Below are 8,084 nucleotides of genomic sequence, written 5' to 3' on the forward strand. Positions count from 1 at the left end.
CAACTCAAGGATTATTGTAAAGCTATAGTAATTAAAATAGTGCAGTATTGGCATAGGATACACAAATAGCAATAGAACATGATAGAGATTCCAGATTCCAAAAATAATAGACCCACACATATGCTATTTTTTTTCTTTTTAACCTTTATTTTTTTTTAAATTTTTTTAAATGTTTATTTGTTTTTGAGAGAGAGAAAGACACAGAGTGTGAGTGGGGGAGGGGCAGGGTGAGAGGGAGACACAGAATCCAAAGCAGGCTCCAGGCTCTGAGCTGTCAAACCAAAACCCAGCATGGGGCTCGAACTCACGAGCTGCGAGATCATGACCTGAGCTGAAGCCGGACACTTAACCAACTGAGCCACCCAGGCACTCCCATATGTTATTTCTTTTTAAAAACAAAGGTGGTAAGGTAATATATGGAAGAAAGGAGAGCTTTTCAATAAACAATACTAGAACAAGTAGTTATCCATATGAAAACAAAAGAACCTCAACACATACCTCCCATCACACACACACAAAAAACCTTGAATTGGATCATAGAGCTAAATGTGAAAGCTAAAACTATCTCATTTCAAGGAGAGTAGATAGGAAACCTCTTTGCATATTTGGGTTACGGAAATAATTCTCAGGACATAAAAAGTATTAATCACAAAAGAGCAAATGGATACAAAAGACTTTCTCCAAATTAAAAACGAATGCTTTTTTTAATAACACCATTAAGGAAGTGAAAACACCAACCACAGAATAGGAGAAAATATTCTTGACACAGATATCTGATGGAGTAGTTATATCCAGAATGCATAAAGGACTCTTACAATTCAATAGTAAAAAGACAGCCAAATAAAAATAGGTACAAGATTTAAATAGTTCACACAAAGGAAATATACAAATGGTCAATATGTACATGAAAAAAATGCTCAAAATTCATCTTGAAGTAAGTGCAAATTTAAACCACATTGAAATTACACTACAGCCAATACACTGGCTAAAATTTAAAAGACTGCCAGTATACGTGGATGAAACTGGAGAGTGTGATGCTAAGTGAAATAAGCCATACAGAGAAAGACAGATACCATATGTTTTCACTCTTATGTGGATCCTGAGAAACTTAACAGAAACCCATGAAGGAGGGGAAGGAAAAAAAAAAAAAAAAAAGAGGTTAGAGTGGGAGAGAGCCAAAGCATAAGAGACTCTTAAAAACTGAGAACAAACTGAAGGTTGATGGGGGGTGGGAGGGAGGGGAGGGTGGGTGATGGGTATTGAGGAGGGCACCTTTGGGGATGAGCACTGGGTGTTGTATGGAAACCAATTTGACAATAAATTTCATATATTAATAGTGAAAATAAATAAGTAAATAAATAAATATCACAAAATATTTTCTGGGAAAAAATAAATAAATAAATAAATAAAATAAAAGACTGCCAGTATCAAATGTTGGTGACTCACATACATTGCCTATGGGACTGTAAGATGGTACAACTACTTTGGCAAACAGTGTGGCCATTTTTCATAAAGTTCAACACTCACCTACCACATGACCAGCAAATCTACTCCTCGATATTTATCCAAAAGAAATGAAAACACTTGTCCACAATGTTTATAGTGGCTGTTTTCATACTGGCCAATATTGTAACAAGTGAAATGTCCATCCCCTAGTAAATGGACGAACAAATTATGGTAAATCCATGCAACAGACCACTGTGGAATAATAAAAAGGAACCAACTATTGATACCCACAAGATACTTACATCTCAAAAACTGAAGAAGCTAATAAACACAAAGGAATTTGTACTGGCATGATTTTATTTATATGGAATTATAGGATAGGCAAAGCAATCTATATTAACAGAAAGCACATCAGTGGTTGCCTGGGGCTTGGTGTATGTAGGTGAATTGACTGCAAAAGGGGTGAAAGAGGAACTTTGGGGGGGGGGTGGATAGAAATGTTTTATATCTTGTTTGTGGTGGACTTACAGTTCTATTAATGGTCAAGACTCATTGAGTATACACTGAAAATGGATGCATTTTTTGTGTATAAAATTGACATCAATAAAGTTAATTTTAAAATAAATAAGCAAAAACTGCTCAAAAGCCCCCCAGAACCCTCAGACTTGGAAATCACCCACTACTTGAGTGTTGTAAGAGCTTTGGAATGTCCTTGTAAGGTACTATGTGTCACATAAATAGCTCATGAACTCGTTTAAACCTTTTCTGCTATTTTTATTTAAGCATGGGGGAGGGGTGGGAGGGTGCCTTTGAACTTTCTCTTATAAAGGAATATACTTCACTCCAACTTTTCTTGATTAGATTCTACTTTCCCAAGGCCTGAATTTAGACTCAGAAGAAATACTTATTCCCTTCTTCCTTTCCCATTCTTCCCTTCTCCTCCCTGCAACTTAGATTCCAGACAAGGCATTCCAGGAAGACATTTACTTTTAACATTAAAGTACACAAACATTAATTCTGTTTTGAGACTACAGTGATCAACCTTAAGACAACTAGATCCTGCCAAGATTACCACAATCCCAGGATTTCCCAGGTGAGTAAACCAGAGTAAACCAGAAACATCACTCTTACATAATAATGATCTTGCTTTTCCTCTGATTTGCCTTAATTGAAAAGAAATTTTTTTTTTCCTATTTGCTGATATGGTAAATGCCTTAAATTGCTTACCTGGACGATCTCTCACCTAGCTGTGCAAACCAGGATTTTTAAAATTTCCCCTTAGCATGCAGTTTAGACTAATAAACAAGTTCTGTCTTTGTTGTTTACCCTAGCAGCACATAGAATGGCTTCTGGATTGTAACTCTAAATAAATAAATAAATAAATAAATAAATAAATAAATAAATAAATAGATAGATAGGTAGATAGATAAATAGAAAAAAAGAAAAAGATAAAGAAAAGAACACCTAAATTCACATTTATGACCCTTAATCTCTTCCAATACCAGTTTGATTAAAACTATGGTATAACTACGACTTTCCACTTATTCTCATTCCAATAACTCTATTTGTTCTTATGCAACAATCCATTTCCAGGTTTTAAAATAAAAATTGATCACCACTTTCAAATCTTTCAGTGACCACTTCATTAAGGTTTTGTAATAATCATTTCCTAACAAAATTAAATATTTAACTCTTATGTAGTTTTTGAACATAGACTTTGATTCATTCTAATTCAGCTTCTGAGAGTAATTTTCTTATGAGACTATCAAATTTCAAAAATCACATCAGCCTTTGCTCTAATCCCAGACTAGCTTATATTATTCATAAAGTAGTAAAGGTTAGCTAAGTGATATTCTGTACTACTCTTTTAATTGTTTCAATACAACTGAAACGGGTCACAAGGGTCAAAGCTAGTTGTTAAACAATAAGCTCTAACTCTTGAAACTCTGAAGTTTTCTTTATTCCAAGGAGGCCTTTTGTAGCTGACTAAGTCCAGGATGTCCTAGAGCCTCTGTCCTAGTTCACATGCAAGTATAAGTAGGGTGACCACATAATTAATCATCTAAACTAGAACACTTTTGAAAGCAAGGAGTAAGCTATTCATAATCACTCTGGGAACACACATAGTAATTGTCTCTGGCAAACTGAGATGTGTTATTATCCAGCTATAGCTGCTCAAGGTGTAGCACAGGTCTTAACTGGACCATGAACTCATCAATCGTTGTATAAATATCCTTCACAATTTCTCAGGGGACTAACAAGCATGGTAAGCAAAATATCAGGGCTCCTGTTTCCATGAACATAAGATGTCTCAATTCACAGGTGATAGTTTAGGGAAAACTAGCAAAAGTAGAAGCTTTTAATCTTAGAAATAAAATTTTTCATTGCTGGGAGCCAGAAGGGCTCTCAGAGCTGGTACATACTGCTCATCACTACAGGCTTCGGTTCCAACCCACCTCCTGCCCCACCACTGGAACTAAAGATGAAGTGCCACTGCTGGGCTGGTAGGAACTCCCAACCCCCAGGAGGCTCGTGTCATGCCCTGCAAACCCTGACTATGCCAACTGTGCCTTCATTTCAAGAGGATATTTGAAGCTGGAGGGAGCACAAACACAAAGAGATGGAAAAAAGGAAAAAGGGGCATGGGACAGAAAATGAGAGTGGTATATCAAAACATTCAGTATCTGAGTAGTAGGAGTTCCAGAATGAATAAAAGAACAGAGAAGCTAGGGTGGGAAGGGTAGGGAAGGAAGAGCATTAATAAAACAGTTTAAGTAAATTTTCTGGAACTTTAAAGTTAACCCTCATCTTTTTTAATTTTTTTTTAACGTTTTATTTATTTTTGAGACAGAGAGAGACAGAGCATGAACAGGGGAGGAGCAGAGAGAGAGGGAGACACAGAATCTGAAACAGGCTCCAGGCTCTGAGCTGTCAGCACAGAGCCCGACGCGGGGCTCAAACTCACGGACCGTGAGATCATGACCTGAGCCGAAGTCAGACGCTTAACCGACCAAGCCACCCAGGCGCCCCAACCCTCATCTTTTTTTAAAAGCCACGGAATGCCAGTAAAATGGATAAAAATACATCCACCTAGAACTGGTCATTGTAAAATTTCAGATTACCAGGGATAAACAGAACATGCTACAAGCTCCCAAAGACAACACGAAGAAGGAGGGGGAAGAAAGGAGCAGGGAAGGAAGGGGTTTGGAGTGTGTGGTCACAAGCCAGGGGATGTGGCAGCCACCAGAAGCTGGAAAAGGCAAGGAATGGCTTCTCTCTTAGTACCTCTGCTGACACTTGATTTCTGCCCAGTGGTACGGACTTCAGATTTTAGGCCTCCAGAAGTGGGGGAAAATAAATCTCCATTGTTTGAAGCCACCCAGTTGGTGGTAATTTGTTAGAGCAGCCATAGGAATCCAAAAGAGCATGCTGCCCCAGATTCAGAGCACACCCAGACCATTCTGGAGCATGTCAAAGACTCCAAGTAAGATTTCTCTAAAGACAAAACTGGTGAGATACTTGATGCGTCTATTTGTCCTAAGTGGAGAACTAAACAACTGGAGATGCTTTGGGCATTGAATTAGATGTAAGCATAAAGACAAAATCAAGCTAGTTTTTTACAAATTCTTTTTAAATTTTTAATATTTATTTTTGACAGAGACACAATATGAGTGGGGGAGAGGCAGAGAGAGGGAGACACAGAATCCGAAGCAGGCTCCAGGCTCTGAGCTGTCAGCACAGAGCCTGACGCGGGGCTTGAACCCACGAACCCTGAGATCATGACCTGAGCCAACGTTGGACGCTCAACCGACTGAGCCACCCAGGCGCCCCTATATATTTTTTTAAAGTTTATTTAGTTTGGAGAGAGAGAGAGAGAGAGATAGCACGATCAGGGGAGGGGCAGAGACAGAGGGAGAGAGAGAGAATCCCAAGCAGGCTCTGCACTGTCAACACAGAGCTTGATGTGGGGCTCAAACTCACAAAACTACGAGATCATGACCTGAGCCAAAACCAAGAGTCAGACTCTTAACCAACTGATCCACCCAAGTGCCCTACTAAGCTAGTTAAAAAAAAAAACAAAAACAAAACAAAACAAAACAAACAAACAAAAAAAAACCGAACAATATTTAATCCTAGGAAAAACAGAATTGTTTAGGTAAAGGGGAAAAAAAAAAACACTGCAAACTAAATGGTTCACCTATATGTAACATTTACATAGTCCTAATAACAAATTATTCTGTTATTCTTTCGGGAAACAAGAGAGAAGTAGAATATTTTTTAAATTTACTCATTTATTTTATAAGCAAACCAGTGAGGGAAAGGACAAAAATCTTTGGTTCATTTATGTATTTATGAATGGAAAAAATTTATAACGCAAATTCACCCATTAAAAAACTTAGGTACAAATTACAACATTACAGATAACCCTTTGTTTTGTTTCACATAGAGACCTTAGAGACTCAATTCATTTCATGAGACCTAAGTACGAGTACTCCAAGTAAATATTACACAAATTGGAAGCATCTTGGATTTTTTATGTATATTTCAATACATAAATTTGTATGCATGCTTTAAACAAATAGTATATTTCAATAATGAGAAAATCTAAACGGAAAGTATGACCAGCACGAGGATTGTAGTTTTCTGGTTTTAATATTAGTCTGACATAGCGTTAGTAACCATGCCGCATGGAAACATGTAATGGTACGGTCTGAATCATGATTTGTTAAATATTCTACACCACTCCCCCAGAATACTTAGGCTGGTCATAAAGTTAACTGTGTAAGTACATAAGCATTATCAGGTATGGACAGCCTCCTGTATTAATTGCTGATTAGCAATACACAAACTGCCTCAAAGACTTATGCCTACAGGTAGACATTCAATTATACCAATAAAACAGCATGTCCTGAAAATATGGGCACGTTTGAAAATATTTTAAGACAACTCTGTTAACCATAATAATCCCACAGTATGACTAATAAGAAGAACCTGCTTTAAAAGCAAAAATGTAATCAGCATAGCGCATGATTGATTCAACACAGTTCCCAGGGAACAGACCAGTCACTTGATTGCAGACTCCTTCATACCAGCCATCATCATTCTTCTTTATCACATAAATGATTGCACCCTCCATAAATGATAGCTCATCGTCCTTGTCTTTCATATAATCATATAGTGCCACAACTTTCTCCATATAATTCTTGGGACCCAAGCAGGATCCCCATCTGCATGTGGATCATTATACTGAACTACTGCAGACTCTTCATCCTCATAATCCACTGGGGGTGGTGGCGGAGGCAGAGACTCATCAAACATGGGAATGTCATCTGGGAGAGGTGGTGGTGGTGGAGTTGGACTATCAGCAATGCTTTCCTACATCCTGGCCACGAAGCCTGTGAGAGGTTATCTGTGGAGTCAACTGAGGCATAGGGGTAGGGGTGAGAGCAACAGAAATTGAATTCTGAGAATAAAGTGGACCTCCGTTAACATGAGGCTGAGGAGCAGAAAATTGAGCAAAGAGGGAGTTCGTCTGTATCCACCAGAAGACATCGAGGAAGTGGTCGAGTTGTGTCGAGAAATCTGCCTGGTCATTGTGCCGTACTGGGAACTGGGACCTGAGCCTGGGGCTGCTGGTCCAATAGTGGGTGGTGAAATATAGGCATGGCAATGGGGATGCCAATAGTGCTGCTTCCACTGCTTTCTCGACTTCTACTCCCCCCCACTACTTCTACTGTGTGTCCTCGGTGTCTGGTGTAAAGAAGCCGTCCTGCCTGGACTATGCTGACTTCTGAGCCTAGCAGGACTTATCATGTAGTCATTAGGAACTGCTGGGGGTTTAACAGGTTCCAGGGTTTTGTAAGGAGTATTTTGTCCCAGTGTTCCCCGGCCTGACATGGGAGGGCTTGGAGGTTTCTGAGTAGGAAGATTTGTTCTGGACAGTGTGCCAGTTCTTGCAGGCTGGGTATTTCCATGCTTGACACCACGGCCCACAACATCCAGAATTGTATAGTCAATAGGTTTCTGAATACACCTTACAGAGCGCTCCATATGTGCAGGTGCTATTATTTTGTGAGTTCTTGGTGTATTCTTATTTGTTGTCAAAATGCCAATGTCTCTTCAAGACACTTTCTCTTTATGAATGTCCATGGTCTGTGACATATGATTGGTGGAAGGCTCCATTCTCCAAAGCTGAGAGGTTTGGATATCCAGCAACTGGAGTACATTGTTGGCCAGTACATTTATTTGAGAAGCAAGTCTAGCTATGGATTGGGTTGTGTAGGCTTTGGACTCTTCTAAAGCTTTTCTCTTGTCTGCAGCCTGTATGTAGTTGTTTTCACAGTAGTCCACCACCCGGGTCAGATTCTGGTAACTCTCCATCAGTGCCATCTTGCCACAGGGATCTCCTCCTCTAGTAACATCTACAGCTCTGCCAGTTTCCATCAATTCCACTGCATTGCTTCCTCTCGCATTAAAGAGACAGAAGCAGCAACGTCTGAGGCACTGAGCACCTCACAGCCCAGATACAAACCACCTACTGCCCTCCCGCCTGGTATTGTGGGATGGCCCCCCTCCTCTTCCTCCTCACTCTCTCCACCCCCAGAAGTAGAGCATTTTTGTGGTAATGACTGCCCCAA

The 8,084-nt window shown here is 39.5% G+C and overlaps 1 pseudogene; it reads right to left on the minus strand.

The window, feature by feature from the left end:
• Window positions 1-6,424: 6,424 nt before the first annotated feature.
• LOC122218456 lies at window positions 6,425-7,886 on the minus strand (annotated as a pseudogene).
• Window positions 7,887-8,084: the final 198 nt, after the last annotated feature.

Source organism: Panthera leo, chromosome B1, assembly GCF_018350215.1.
Source record: "Panthera leo isolate Ple1 chromosome B1, P.leo_Ple1_pat1.1, whole genome shotgun sequence".
Classification (NCBI taxonomy): Eukaryota; Metazoa; Chordata; class Mammalia; order Carnivora; family Felidae; genus Panthera; species Panthera leo.